Source organism: Cebus imitator, unplaced genomic scaffold (genome assembly GCF_001604975.1).
Source record: "Cebus imitator isolate Cc_AM_T3 unplaced genomic scaffold, Cebus_imitator-1.0 Scaffold110, whole genome shotgun sequence".
NCBI classification, from domain to species: domain Eukaryota; kingdom Metazoa; phylum Chordata; class Mammalia; order Primates; family Cebidae; genus Cebus; species Cebus imitator.
Genome location: NW_016107425.1, coordinates 4,731,348 through 4,747,372, shown reverse-complemented (window position 1 = coordinate 4,747,372; position 16,025 = coordinate 4,731,348). Strand labels below are relative to the sequence as shown.

At 45.2% G+C, this 16,025-nt stretch overlaps 1 long non-coding RNA gene across 2 annotated transcripts; it reads right to left on the bottom strand.

Moving 5' to 3' along the window:
- Window positions 1-8,848: 8,848 nt before the first annotated feature.
- On the bottom strand, window positions 8,849-13,746 carry LOC119472635. Of its 2 annotated transcripts, none has more exons than XR_005201790.1 (3): window positions 13,445-13,746; window positions 9,664-10,265; window positions 8,849-9,556 (listed from the first exon to the last, which is right to left on the bottom strand). It is a non-coding gene; the product is annotated as an uncharacterized LOC119472635 (long non-coding RNA). The 2 variants fall into 2 exon arrangements; XR_005201791.1 differs by having other exon boundaries at window positions 8,849-9,824; window positions 10,116-10,265.
- Between the last annotated feature and the right edge of the window lie 2,279 nt (window positions 13,747-16,025).

Genomic DNA, 16,025 nt, shown 5'->3' with positions numbered 1-16,025 from the left:
AAAAAAAAAAAAAAAAAAAAAACCTGGGCGGTAGGGGCAGGAAAGGACAGCCCCTGAGGGTCAGGCTGTTGTCTCATTTAGTCTTCATTATAGTCCGCTGGTGATAAAGAAAACAGTAGCTTTCCTCCTGGAGAGTGTGGGATCCGCAGTGGAATTCGGGTATGGTGGATGTTTACCACCTTGCCTTGGGTCACAGGCATGTGGTTGAGCTGGGCCAATTAGGGACACCCAGACTTAAGTGAGATGCCAGAGCTGAGAGTGGCAGGAACCAGGAGGGAGCACCACAGCAGGGGGCTGCAGGGGCTGAGGACCCTGTGGAGGCAGCTGTTCCACAGGCGGCCAGGTCCAGCACCAGCGGTACCGGTAGGGGACTGCGATGTCCAGCAACCCACAGCAGGCGTCCCAGAGCCCTCCAGGGCCCCGGCTTCTGGTGTGGCTCTGCCCACGAGCCTGCCTATGGCACAGCCCTGCTATTTTCCAAGCTCACTCTGCACCCCTCGCTATAAATCTGAGCCACCCCATAGCCATTCAATATACTCCTTCTCCTCTGAAAAGGCAGGTAATGAGAAATGTTGATCCAATAATAATGTGAAGTCCATGAAAGCCTGTGGCTATAAAGAATGTTGAGCCGTAGATTCCATCAGAGAGAGTAAAGGGGGCCCTGAAATATTCTGAGACTCGCAGAAGGGTCAAGTAAATACCTAAGGTAATTGTGATGGCTGGTGCTTGCTGAAAACAGCCCTTGTTCATTTCTGCTGCCTACATCTGAGAGCTCCAGCTGATTTCCCAGGCCCCTGGGCTTTGATTCCAGAGACTTCCACCCTACTTCTGTGCAAATGCTTTCCACCTGCCTGAGGCCAGAGGAGACCCACTACACTTAGATGACCAAGCATATCACACGTCAGATAGAAAGGATGAAAGCCTCCAGATCTTGCACCAGCCCCGCCCTCCTACCCTGACAGCCTCTGCCTCTACCAGCGGGGCTCTTCCTACCAATCAGACGAGTAGGTTGGGAGTAACCTATTATGTGGGCAAGTGAGGACCTCTGAAACAAGGCCACCAATCAGGATGAAACTTGATGTCCTGAGAAGCCCCCATACAAGCCTCCTGCATGGCTTCTGATCAGTTTGATTCTAGCCCCGCTGTTCTAGGTACATGGTTACTTCTAGACGGGGCTTTTATGGCTAGAGCAAGGTTCCCAGAGCCTGCAGTGTCTTCCAGCATGACAATCCACATTGCAATGGTGAATAAGCACCACAACCCCATATCATTCAAAAGCCTGGCAAGTATTTCCTTTTGTGCTTGCCCTTTTGCGGTGGCATTTTTCTCTCTACCTAGTCTTTTAGAACCTGCCTGGCAACATTAATTATTTAAAGAGAGGTCAGGGAGGGGCAGAGCATTCGTCTGTGCCTTAAAATTACTTGTTTGCTTCTACTCTCAGGAGAGTCAGAATGCCGGATTCCGAAGTCTCTGGGAGAATGGTCACATAACAAAAAAGAAACGGTTTCTTAAATTCATCTAGATTTGCGGGGAGGGACCAAGGGGCTCTACTGGAAATAAGACCTGAGTGACATATTTGAATATCTCTGGTCTCAGAATAAAGCGATGATGTTTCTAGACCCAGAGGCCTTGAGCAGACAGAAGCTGGCCTTTGATTGTTAATCCTCGGAGTCCTTGTAATTCACCCACAGAGCGGAGCACTGAAATCAGCAGAACACGTGGGCTCTGAGAGCATCCAGCCCCCTGTTGTCCTCAGAATCCCACCTTCCTGACAACATCCAGATGTGTCATCCTTCCATGGGTCTGATTACCTGTAGAATGTGGTATTTCCATGTTCCCGGGATTCACCTGAGTTAACTCTGCTGCTAATTAGATTTGTATCTGGCAGGTGGTGACATCAAAAAAAAAAAAAAAAGATTTTGTAGTCAATTAGGAAGGGGTTATCCTGTTAGCACTGAGGTGTCTCTACCTTAACGAGCTGCCCCAGACAAAGGCACAAAACGACATTATCGTCCCTGAGTACCTGTCTTTAGCGGCTTCTGTTGAACAAGGGACTGAGCTGGATCTGGGCACACGTGAGCTGGCTTTACTGCACTCTCAAATCGCCTGCTTCCCTGGGAACACATCTGAATGTGATCAGGTGCATTAGAGCCACTTTAAAAAATCATCCCCAAGGAAATGAAATGCACAAATGGTATTCCTGCAGCCTAATGACCAAGGGCTTGGTTTAACTGCACGAAAGTCAGGAAATGGCCGCATACAAAGCCAGTTACAGCCCCCACTGCCCCCATAACCCAGCCACATGGCACACACCTGGAGGCAGGGAAGTGGAATTTTTCCTGCAAGGTTTTTTTCGGGTCTAGAACAAATTATTCTTCAAATGTCTTAACATCCTGAGTGTGGGTGGAAGTGATGCTTAGTTATATCTTATGGAAAAGATGGCGTGTTTTAGAGCAGAATCATCGAGCTGGTCACTAAGGGAAAACAGCAAGGCCTCGCCTTTTTTTTTCCCTTTGGGTCTTGGTGGGTCACGTTCTGCCACTTTTTAGAATACTGGGGGTTTCTGATCTCTGCCCCAAAGATCTGGAGGCACTTCCTGCTCAAAGGAAAGTGCAAAGGCAAGGAGAGTTCCATATTCACCACTCGGCAGCGGTCACACTGCCAGGACTGGGAGTGGTCTGGGAGGAAGTGGGCTTTCTCTGGGACAGTGGGGAGCCCCAAGAGGAGTGACCTTGTGAGGAGGTGGCTTTAGTCACAGGCAGTGGTGGGAGTGAGCCAGGCTGTGGTCAGTCCGTGGTGAGGAGGGATTGCATCCAGGGGCGGGCAGCGCCCAGCATGCACTGTGCCAGGCCAGCCCCTGGGCCTGAGGTCAGCCTACGCTGTGTTTGCCTTCAGGATCCCATGACCTTTCTGTAAATGTGATGCAATGTGGTCCGACCGCTCCTGCTGTGGGAACTGGAACTGCACATTTCCTGCCTTTCATCTTCAGTGTGTTAGGAACGCATATGTCAAAATAAGCAAACCACAGCACCGTCACCAGGGCGAGGGGCAGGGTTGTGGCTCTGGGAGAGCAGAGGGGGCTCCTAGCAACCTGCGCCAAGAGAAGAGTCTGGGGTGTGTTGTTTGTCCACACCAGGCCAAGCGAGTCTTCTGCTGGCTGAGGACAGGGGTGTTGCTCAGTCAGGGTGCACAGCCTGTGGGGGACATGTGTCTGAACCAGATGGCTAATTCTGGGTTCTCTCTGGGTGATGCTGGGAAAGCTTCACTGTGGAATTTTATCATTTGCTGGAGAGCGTGAGGCCCTCCCTTGATTTCCTGCCAGAGTGGGATTCTGGAAAAAAAGCCGGGCTTTGAAAGGCAAATTCAGAGAGCGTCAATGCAGACCATGAACACACCAAGCAAAACTTTTGGGTGATGACACTGATCTTTAAAGAATCAAACATGTTAGAATTTATGCCCCAAAGTGGGGTATCCTTGTGCCATCTCCTTGGGGGTGGCAGGAAAGAAGGAAAGGGTGGGCACTTACCCTATTCCAATCCAGGTGGAAGAACTGCCTTATTAAAGTGAGAACGTTCAGACACCAAATACAGAGATGGTCCCAGCTCTTTGCGGAGCCCAGCATTGCCTGATGTGCTGAACGTTCTCCTTAATCCCAGTTTGCTTTCTCTCTCTAGCCCCCACCCACCCCACATCTTCACTCCATCCCCGCAGCTGGCAGCCAGGTTTTTCCTTCAGCCTCTCATCCCTGAAGGCACAGCTGCTTCTCCCAGACACCAGGTCCAGTATAAAGATTCAGGCCACATGAGCTCCCAGGAAGCTCCCTGGCATGTCTCCCTTGGGTCTCTGACAACAACCTCTTATTTCTAAAACCTGCTTCCCAGTTCTTTCTTTGAATGATTCTCTCCCGATTCCCTTGCTCTCACTTTTTAAGCTTGCTTCCTCTGGCTCTTTCTTTGCCCTTCCTAAGCCATATGGGAGGGGGCAGATGATCGGTCTCTGTCTCAGGGAGGAATTTCCATCTGCAAAGTATCAGTCTGTATACATATGGGACAAGAAGGAGCTCTAGTTTAGGGCAAAAAGGGATACACAAATGCTGTGTCACTGGCAGGCTGGGGATGCTTGTCACAGAGCCAGGCGCTAGGAACAAGTCCTTGAGGTAACCATTCTAATCTATGGCAGGGTCCTCCTTAATCTGCACCGTGCCAATTCCCCTTCAGAATAGAAGTGGCCATAGAAGTACACGCCTCCAAATTTTTCAAGTATTTTTCTCTAGGAAACATGAGCCAAAGATCAGTCGCCAGGACTGATATTTATGTATTTAAGAGACAGAGCTTGAGGGGCCCTCTGAGAGGCGTCAGCTGCTTCGACTTTAAGGCAGGATTAATTGCATCAGGTCTGGAACTGGCCTGGCTAGAACAAAGACTATCGCAGCCCCATCTCAAATTAGGGATGCCTTGTGGTGCATTTCTTCCTACCCAAAATGTATCCTGAAAGCCCCCATCCTAGGAGCAAGGAGGAAAACATCGGGACAGCAGCTGTGGATCCAGGACAAGGCGGGCCCAGGCATCCTCTGTCCCTTCAGTTCAGTAAGAGTCTCATGCTCTGAAAGGTTCCTCATGCCTACCTGCATTCCCCATGTTTCTAAAAAAGTGGGGACAGGGTGAGGAGAGGATAGAGGCAAGGCTGCGTGTGCTGTTTTACAAGTCCTCACGAGGAAGCTGAGAAGGCCCTGGAACCCTGTCTCCGGCTCTCTTAGCTCAGGTTCCCAGCACCAGCCAAAACTGCCTTTATTGTTTTTGAAACAAAAATTAAGCATCATAAAGTCAACTTTCGCCACAACTTTAAATACTTCTGAAAACAACTTTACAGAAAACCAGAAGAGAACTAGACTGCAGAAAATTGGTGCAGCCACTAAGAAAGAAAACAGGTTTTATTCCTTTGATTCTTTTGGCACAGATTGAATAAAGGCATTGCATAGAGTTCAGTTAGGAGGCCGAATATCTGGAACTGTATGGAATTTCCCCTGATTCCAGCAGGACATGAGCCCTCTGAAGGCCACTGTCTCTGATTTTGCTGGAGGACATCTCACGTTTGCTGAATTCTTCCCCTTGCTCCGGAGTCATCCCTTGGAGCTGTACTCCTCAAAAGTGCCTGCTGGTGGCGCTGTAACAGCAGTGGAAGAATGCCTCCCCCAGGGGCCCAGGGACTGCTCAAAGGAGCCACAGACAGCCCTCATCTTTGAGGTCTGGTATTTTAAGCATTCGTGTGAATTTTGCATTTACATTTACTTTCACAGCAAAATCAAACTTTATATTGTTCATTGGTTGAACTCGTCTCTAGTCCTGGCAGTGGACCACATAAAGACAGAAACTGGAATCTGGCCCAAGGTCAAGGGCAGAAACTCTATCCCAGGACTAGGACTGGATCTGAGCAAGGCGGGTGGGTGGGTGAGGGGCAAGGAGTGCAGTGGGGAGTGTAAATGGTGATCTCAGTCAGAGGCAAGGACTCAGGCACCAGGAGCTGGGAGGGGCCGTGGCCAGGTCTGGAGAGTAACGGGGTCAGCTTTGGGGGGATGCTGTCAGGTCTCAGGGACCTGCTGGCCAGTGCAGGCTTAGCTGAGGAGGGAGGAACTCCTCAATGGCTCTGCCCATGCTGGGCTCACCCATGCTTCTCAGGATCTCACCTGACAACAGGATGAGTCCCGTTTCCTTGGGCTGGAGGCTTCCTGTTCCTTCCCGAACAGTCCCTGGAGTTCCTGTGCAATGACACGGGACTTTGACAAGAGATGGGAGTAGGTTTTGGACTGCCTCACCCAGAAGCCAGGCGGGGCTCCGTTCCAACACTTCTCAGGATGAGTGTCATCAGATTTTTTTCTCAGCTGATTTCTAGCTGGAACTCTGACAGCTAAGCAGTCATACTCTGGGTTTACAAGTTGTTATTCTATCGCTGAAAGTATTCAACAACATTTGGGTTTTAGTCATAACATAGCTAATGCATAATTTTGTTTGCTTCGCAGCAAATTAAAGAATTGGAGCACATTAAATAAATGGTTAAGTTGATGAATTTATATTTTTCCAAATCCTCAAGTAAAATGGAAGCTCCAGGCAGATGCACTATGTTTACCCAGGATCTCCAGGCCCCCCACCCATGGACTGCCAATGTGCCCAGAATTGTGACAAAACTAAGCTAGTGCCACTAATGCATTGATTGAGCCAGAGCACACAGAAGGGACTTGTAGAAGTTGGCAATTTAAATAGTACTGATCATGGCCATATAATAGGCTAACAAGGCTAATGTACTTAAAATAATATGACAGATGAAGTAGTGCTTGAATAAAATTCAGCCTTGACTAGCCCATCTTTGAAAGTCTAGCTAAGTAATTAGGGAGCTGACACACATGTTTTAATTTGTTGTAAGGCCTCTGTAACAAAGAGAGAAGGTAAAACGTCATAAATATTCAACACAGCTACACTCTTTCCACTGAACCGCACAACGTTAAATCATTCTGTCACATACAAGGCCCATCTTCCTCATCCGTAATTAGCAAAGCGTTCCCAAGACCAAATTACATAGTACTTAAGAAAATTATGAAAATGAGAATGTAAACAATAGGACATTTGACCACAGCACTTGTCAAATGTTCCCTGCATATCACCGGCTTTCTCTAAAGAAACCTGTTCGTGCATTTATTAGTGTCAAAGACAAAATTACAACAGATTTAATTTAAAGATCTTAATTGGCTTTTATTTGCAAATCTAGAATATCGGGCAACACCTCATTGTACAAAATAGAATGAGTGTTCCCATAAGCCAAGCACAGGATGTTGCTTTTATGGTCAGAAAGGGGTTGAGGAAGGCTGAAGCAGAGAACAAAAAGCAGACTCATTGTTTCAAAGTTACTTTCCTCTTAAAGGCTGAAGCAGAGGGGACCTCCTCATCATGCTAGCTAAAACTGGCCTGTTTGGGGATTGGGCTGTTATCTCTCCTCATGTCTTGTAAGATCAGTTAAACAACTTAGTTTTGGCTCGGTGGTGTGAACTTCAGCATGAGTGACGCCATTTTGGTTTGGTCTGTTCGGCCTGGTGCAGGAGCTCAGTCCAAATCAATGGCCTCCTGTAAATTTCATGTAACATTACAAGTTTTGGGACTAAAAGAGTGCATGCTTAGATTATTATCATGTATAGAGTCCTCACAGGCACATTTCACTGTGTATCAGAAACCTTTATGAATTCTGTTTGATCTTTGCCAGACATTTACCCAAAAGGATTCAAAAGGGCTTACATGCCTTAGAATAGACTAATGGCTGTCTCCCAAATTACTAGCTCTTTGATATTTGGCCACTTTTTAGCCAAAAGGATATGCAAGTCTTTCTTAGAAAATCATGTATTAATGATGAGTGAACAAATAACTACCATTGTCTTAAAGAACAGGAAAAGAAGAGAGGGAAGATTTGATTAAAAACTCCAACAATATTTTAACATTTCTTGTATTGTCAGCTTTATGCTATTTCGAGAGCCCTGAGAAACTTCTCTTTGGCAGTTTTTAGGAGAAAAGATTACTGCTTATCATTTTTCAGTGTGTAATGAATATTAATTAGCCCAGCCAGTCATGAGGTTTCAAAGGCTAAATACAGTCACTGATTTGATCGCATTTTTTACACCAATGCAATTAATTCCACTAGAAGATGATAGGAAAATTTCATTCTACAAAATGCATGAGAGGTGAAAAATAATGTTTCACTAAACTCTTTACCAAGGCTATTATTGCTTTGAGGAAAATCACTTAAAAACAAAATTAAAAATTTTAAATTATCTGTGTCTCTGTTGAGAAAGATATTATAAAATACCATAATATTAGTGCAAATTTTTTTCTGAACCGAATTCTTTATTAATTTCATTTTTGATCATTCTTGTCATAGTGTCAACAGCAGAACATTCTTGGTTCAAATTAAAACTAATTAAAAGTTATTTAGAGAACACAAGTAAATAACAATGTTATAACAGTTAGCACTTCTCAGAATAGAAACTCAAGCAGCTGACAAAATGGAAGTTGAAAAACATTCATGGCTTTGACTCTTCCAAATCACAGCAAAGTTCGCTTATGTAACTGAAATAAACCCAGGATCCTACATGGTCCAGTCTTGGCACTGGTTCAGTCCAGCAGAAAAATAGAATTGAAAACAAATCTTTCCTGCCTCTTGAGAAAATACCAAAGGTAGGAGTACATTTGAAATATCCAACAAAGCGCCTCAAAAATCATGTTTGCACTCCTCACCCACTCTCCAGTTCTCTGGCCAATTATATCTCCTCCCTCTCTAGTCCCCCAACCTCTCCAGACACCCAACCTGAGGCTTTTCTCTCTCAATTCTCCTTTCCCTCTGCCTCACTTCTTCGCTTGTCCTTGAACTTAGACTCCCAGGCTTCCTCAGTTTTCCTTCGGGCTGTTGTTACCCAGACTGTGCGTAAAAAAGAAAAGTTCAAAAAAGTTTTGGCTACCAGCAGGGTGTACAGGAAGGGCACATCCGATCCTGCACCACACTCACTTTTCTTGGTTTGTGTCTGCCCCAGAGAATATGAAAAGCCGGCCATGGAAGAATTCTGCCATCAAAGCATTTCCTGCGTTGATCAAGTGGTTGGCGCCTGGAGCTGCCGTGGCCAAGGCCTGGCTTCGGTTCCTCTGCATGGTCCTGTAGCCACAACGCACACTTATTTCTGCCAGGGGCCTACTGGGTCAAAAAGTACCCCAGAGACAAAGTATCCCTTGAGAGGAGGAGGCACAGATTTTTCTCCTCCTTCTGAAAGGAAAGTTAAGAGAAAGATTACATATATGCTTTAATGTATACACACATACATTTTAAACGTCAAAGCACAGCTGTTCTAGATGAAGGAAGGGTGAGAAGCAGGGAGCATCACCTTTTCGGCCACTCCTCCCTGTCTGCCATCCGTCCTTCTTCCCTTCACTCATGGCCACCTCAGAAGGGCTTCTTGGAGCACCATTTGAACCATGAATGTAGTGGACAGAGCACTGTGTTTACAATCAGAATTATCAGATTCCCCTCCTGGTTCTTGTACCTAAGTGAGCTCAGACACATGACATATGTCACGTGCACAGCTGAGCTGCAGCGGGAATGAGGCGGTAGACAACAGGATCGCGATGTAGGGTGATCTCCCCTCTACCATTAGACTACAAGAAAGAGAGAGTGGGTGAAGCAGGACTGGGACAAATCCATCCCTGCCCCTGGAAGAAACAGCACCAAGGTAGAGGGGACCCATGATGAGTGGTCAGCAACCTCTTTGTATGTAATAAGAAGACTTTGTATAATCCAGTGATAACAAACCCAGTCATTACTACAGGCTGTCAGGCTGATTGCATGGCACTGAGCTGGGCTAAAACAAAACAAAACAGAAGAAACTGACAATTCCAGACAGACTGAGACGTGACAGAGGCAGGTTGTCTGGTGTGAGCCGGATGAAATCTCATGCCTGAAGAAGCCCGGATACGCACATGAACTGCCTTGGCTCTTCAGCTCTCCGGTACCATTACTCAGAACTCTAAGTCTGTGAAATTGGAAAGCAAAGTCGGGCTCTTTTCAGGGCCTGAGCATTGACCCCCCATTCTTGACTGTCCTGAAGAGCATCTGCGCTTCGAGGGATACTCTAGTCACCCAAAAGGGCCTGTTGGGCTGGCTTCCTGGCGTTTCCAAAACACAGGCCCTGGAGGTACAGCAGGAGAGACACCTCGTCTGGAGAGGGCCTCCAGTGTGCCACCGCCACTTTAATAGCCATTTGTTGCCACCTGCTGGCCATTGGACCAAGGCACTCCATGCTGGAAACAAGAGTTTGGCTAACGGTTAGCCAGGCCCCAGGGAGCTGCACCCAAATGCAGTCAGACTGTGTTTTCTCCAAAGTGATCTTGGGAGGATCCACAATTATTCCATTAATTAAGCCACACAAGAAGGTGGACTTTTATAAAAGAGATATACTTCATTCATGCATTAATTAGTCAACTGCAAATACTTTTGGAGCTGCATACCAGGTACCCTGCATGGCACTGGGCGTGACTGACAGTTACATTTTATTTTATCCCCAAATGACATTATCTAGTGTGATCTTCTACCCTGTTCATTGAATTGAGCTTTACATCCATTCGTTCCCTCATCAGCAGTTATTTACTGACTGCCTACTGCATGACAAGCTGTCAGCCAAGAGCTCAGGATATAGCGGTGAGCAGAAACAGGTGTCATCTCTGCACTCACTGGGTTGGAGTCTAGTGGGAAAAACAGACATTAATCAGATAATCACACAAATAAATGTAACATATGCAACCGTGACAGGTATAATAGAAAAATATAACTGTGAGAAGAGCAGGTCTGAAAGACTTTCGTTGATTCTAAAATGGAGATTTAGTTACTTGATGTGCATTAAAATTATTTAACATGTTTTCATTTTCTTTTCTTTTTTTTGAGATGAAGTCTCACTTTGACACCCAGGTTGGAATGCAGTGGGGTGATCCTGGCTCACTGAAACCTCCGCCTCCCAGGGTCAAGTGATTCTCCTGCCTCAGCCTCCTAAGTAGCTGGGATTGCAGGTGTGTACCACTGTGATGCCCACCAGGCTGATTTTTGTATTTTTAGTAGAGATGGGGTTTCACCACGCTGGCCAGGCAGGTTTAGAACTCCTGACCTCGCAATCCACCTGCCTTGGCCTCCTAGAGTGCTGGAATTACAAGCGTGAGCCACCGCACCCGGCCTCATGTTTTTATTTTCTGACCCAGCACTTCTGTTCTTAGAAGCTCATCCTAAGGCAATAGTTAGAAAATTGGGCTGATTTGTATGTATAAGGATGTCCACTGCATGATTATTTATAAAAGCAAACATTAAAAATAAAAAATGAAAATATCTAATAAGAAATTGGTTAACAAATTATGATACATTAAAAAAATAAAACATTAAAAATGAAAATGGGCCAGGTGTGGCAGCTCATGCCTGTAATCTCAGGACTTTTATAGGCCAAGATGGATGCATCACCTGAGGTCAGGAGTGTGAGACCAGTCTGGCCAACATGGTAAAACCCTGTCTCTACTGAAAATATAAAAAATTGGCCACGTGTGGTGGCACACGCTTGTAATCCCAGCTACTCGGGAGGCTCAGAGGAGAATCACCTGAGCCTAGGAGGCAGACGCTGCAGTGAGCTGAGATCATACCACTGCACTTTAGCCTGAGCAACAGAGAGAGAAGAAAGGAAGGAAGGAAGGAAGGAAGGAAGGAAGGAAGGAAGGGAGGGAGGGAGGGAGGGAGGGAAGGAGGGAAGGAGGGAAAGAAGAAAGGAAGGAGGGAAGGAAGGAAGGAAGGAAGGGAGGGAGGGAGGGAGGGAGGGAAGGAAGGAAGGAAGGAAGGAAGGGAGGAAGGGAGGGAGGGAGGGAGGGAGGAAGGGAGGGAGGGAAGGAGGGAAGGAAGGAAGAAAGGAAGGAAGGAAGGCAGGCAGGCAAGCATATATAGTAAATCCCATTTGAAACTTTTTTTTGAGACAGTCTCACTCTGTTGCCCAGGCTGGAGTGCACTGGTGCTATCACAGTTCACTGTAACTTCCAACTCCCGGCCTTAAGCAATCATTCTCTCTTGGCCTCCCAAAGTGCTGGGATTACAGGATTGAGCCAGCCTCCAACTTTTTAATGTTAGTGCTCTTCTCTTCTCTGCCTATACTGATTTCTTTGACCTTATCCTGTTGTGGCTTTAAATGACATCCACTCTAGATCTCACATTTCTAATGACCGTCTCCAGTTAATCACGTCCCAAGCAGAGCCCTTGAATTTCCCGCCTTTAAACCTGCTCATCCACGGTCATACTTAATCCACTGGTTGGCATTTAAATCCTTCCTTATGCTCAAGCCAAAACCCTACAAATCATCTTTAACGCTTCCCTTTTTCTTGCATCCTAGATCAAATCCTTCAGGAAATCCCGTTAACCCTCACGTCAAAAACACATTTCCCAAATCTAATGACTTCTTGCCATCCTCACTGCAACCACTCTAGTCCAATTCATCACCATGTACCTCAGGGATTACAGTGGTAGCTCCTACTGCAAGGTGTCCTCACAGCAGCCAGCGTCCACCTTTGACAGCATAAGTCAGATGGTGTCACCCAGCAGCTCAAGACACTGCAGAGGCTCCTCATCTCACAGAGAATCAAAGTCGAGAATGTGTGTTGCGTCCCCCTTCCCCGGGCTGCACCCTGACCTCATCTCCTAGGGGTTTCCCCATCTCTCACCCTGCTCTGGCCTCCCGGCTTCCTGGCTATGCCCGAGCACACCAGTCCCATTCTCCTTGGGGGCTCTGTGTTGCTGCTTACTCTGCCTGCAATTCTCCTGCCGCAGATACCTGTCTGCATCTCCTTCAAATGCCACCTCCTCAGTGAAGCCCACCCTACCTGCTGTGTTTAAATTACAACCCCCTTTCAGCTGTCCTGGTCCCCTTGCATCCTGCTCTGCTTTTTCTATTTCCTATAGCATTTTTTACCTGACACATTAAACAATTTACTTATTAGGTATAACAATTTACTTATATAAATTACATGTTATTTATATAAAATATATAATAATGATAAGATATATACAGATATATATTTTTATATAAATAAAAATGATATATATACATCTTTTTTACAATTTATATATTATATAACATATATAATATATATAACTATATATACTATAATACATAGTATATATAGATAATATATGCATGTATACATGTATAATATATAACTTATATTATATATTATACATTATATATAACATATAATACATATATTATCAATTGTAATGTATATAATTATAATGTATCATATATTACATTATATTATATATTGCATAATTATATAATTAGAATGTATGTATATTATATATAATACAATACATATATAACACATATATGTTATACATTATATAACATTTATATTATATAACATATGTTATATATTATATAATACATGAATACATTGTTAAAAGGATATATATCTTATTTACATATTATGTAACATATATAATGTATAAATATATGTTATATAACATATATAATATATAAATAAAATTGTAATATATATATTTTTAATTGTCCATTGCCTCCAATTAGAATGCATTTTTCCTGAGGACTAGGAATCCTTGTTTGCTGTGTTTATTGATGTATTCCAAATGCCTAGAACACTGCTTGGCACATAGCAAAACCCAGTGAAAAAATGTTCAGTGAATAAATGGATGGAATGCATAGAAGGATCTGAACAGACACAAACTAAAACATAAAGATAAATATTTCTGGGTAGAAGATAGTGGGTCATTTCACTCATCTGTTCTCTAAATTCTCTATAATAAATTCAAATTACTTGAATAATGCACTTTTAAATTAAAAAAATAGGCCACTTCAGAGGATAATATTAATAGCGGTTGTACTCACTTTTTAAAGTCTGAGGTTTCAACTGCTCTCCTTTAGAAGAGACGTGATAGGATGGTGAAATGCTGGGGAAAGCCTCCCATCACTGTGAAGACCCTGTGCCAGGCAGCGGGAGAAATTCTGTCTTGCGTTGAGGTCCCCCTGACCCTGAAGGGAGTGTACTTGAGAGCTGGCAGAGTGGGGAAATGAGACAGAGAGGGACAGGAAGTCAACAAAGGGAGGGTTATTGAGCCATTTCCATCATGGATCACAGGGACTCACTCTCACAGAGTGGCAGTGCAGGCCACGCTTGGGAGTTACCCAGTCCAAGGGGTGAGGGAGCTGGGATATTTATCCTCGGACATTGGTTGAGGCCTGTTTCTGGAGGCAGCAACATTTTTACATTTCAGCCTTGTTTCTTGTGTTCCCATCGCCAAAAAGAAAAAAAGAAAAGAATCCCTCGGGCAGAGGGTTGCAGGCATTGGCTGTAAGCAGAGAGCCAGCGGCACCTGGGTGGGCACAGAGAGGGTCTCAACAGATTCCGTGATTTGCCCCGATTCTGCTTTGTGGGTGGAACTCCCTTGTCTGTTGCTGTCCGAGGTTCCTGGCTATGTCCCCTGGGAGATTCTTCCTTGCCCACTGTCCCTCATGGCCACATCTGAAACGAGATGGAGACAGCACTCTTTTTAGAAGACTGTGCAGATATTGGAGCCTGCTTTCTGATAGTGTGTGGTTGGGAACTTAAGGACTGAGTTAAGCCTTGAACAACCAAAACTTTTGTAGCCTGGGTTCACGAACTCTTTGGCAATATAATTCCTTCAAAAACTGAGTAAGCTTCTGCAATATTTGTTTCCATTATTCCTATGTGCCTATGTACACACATGGGCTTCTTTCCTGGACACACTGCTCCAATCTGATGCATTTCTTTGCATCCTAACCACTGTACCTCTCTCCTTCAACTTAATAGCAGCCCTCTTGAAGCCATCTGAAAAAAATAGGTTTGGCTGTGAAGAAAGCACCCTCCAAGTAATCTTTGCTGTTGTAATGAAACTGCCTATTTAAAGAGAAGTCTTAATGGGCTTTGGTTGATCAAAGCCTTTATTCCATGTTTTCACTTACTCTTTGAAGTTCAAAACAGAAGACTCTACATTTCTGGACTCATTCTGTTCCTTTTCATTTCTGCTCTTAAACCAGTGCATTTTTGCCTGAGCTCAGCTCTTCCTTGTACTGACATGCTAAACAAAGCAAAAGAGAACCATCGTGCGCCACCTTTGGGTTTGCCAACCTCTTCTCTGGGAGCTACAGGCTCAGTAGACACGTTGTTCACCAAGCAGTTGAGGACAACAGTGTTATTAAACTATTTGGTACTATATAACAGGGGTCTTCATCTTTTCAGCCTCCAGTATCAATTTTCTTGCCTTCCGCTGCAGTGCTACACATTTTAGAATTTATTTTTAACCCCAGGATACTAGTGCAAAGGGCTACATTTTGTATTAATTATGGAACACTAGCTGCTGTATGAATAAACCCAAGGATTTTGATGGATCGACACAATACATGTTTTGTTTTCACTGCAATAGTGCTGGGTGGTTACCAGGTCCCCCTCAATGCAGTCATTCAAGGATTCAGAATGTCAAAAGCAACGCCACCTTCCAAACATGGTTTCTAAGGTGGCCCTGGGATCATGTCCATTCCAGCCATCAGAAGGCTAGAAGGGCAGGGCTGAGCTCTGGTAGGTTTGTGAGTCTAAGAACATTTTTCCTCGCATGCCACTGACCAGAGCCTAGTCCCCTGGCTCCATTTAGATGGAAGGGGCTGGTCGGAGGGTGGGGGTTGTATTTCTGCCACAGGGCTATTCCATGGAAGGGAGAGAACCAATTTTTTTTTAGCAAACAGTTAACTGATCTCCCATAGTTTAAACAAAATTCGTAAACAGTGTGAGCTAGCAGCTCTCTCCTCTGCCCTCCAAGCCCCTTCGCTAATGATTTGTTTGGATCCACTGGGATAAGAGGCTCTGTCAGGATGTTGTCCATGGGCTTGAGGTGAGAGAACATTTCCCACCTAATTCCAGGTGGGAAGGAGGCCCAGAAGGAACAGGCAGGTACCTTTAAACAATCCTCTCCTGTGAACCCACCTCACGCCCTGCAAAGAAGCATAGCTCGGGTAACAATACTTCTCAGACTGAGAAATTACTAACTGCTGGTTTGTAGGATGTTTTTCAAGCAAGAGAATTGAAAAGCTGAACCGCTCTGCTCTTTGCTTTCCTGAGTGAGAGTGGGCAGAGGGATAGATGGGAGGAGGCAGGGAGCCGGAACAACTGCTGATGTGGTGGGATACCTTTTCCTGATAATTACTCCTCCCTTGAATCATGGTGCAGAGGACGTGGGCAATTTGCTCCAGCTAATGGTCCACGTGGGATAGGTATCGCCTGATACAGAGAGAGGGGTTGGAGCAGCCACCCTGGGGGCCAGTAAAGCCAGTTTTATGGAAGAAGCTGTCTTTGTTAAAAACCAAACCCAATCAACATGGGGACTCTCCAGCAGCAGATTCAACACCAGCTGTACTCTTCTGAAATCCAGGCAGTCACAAATGCCCCAGGCACCCT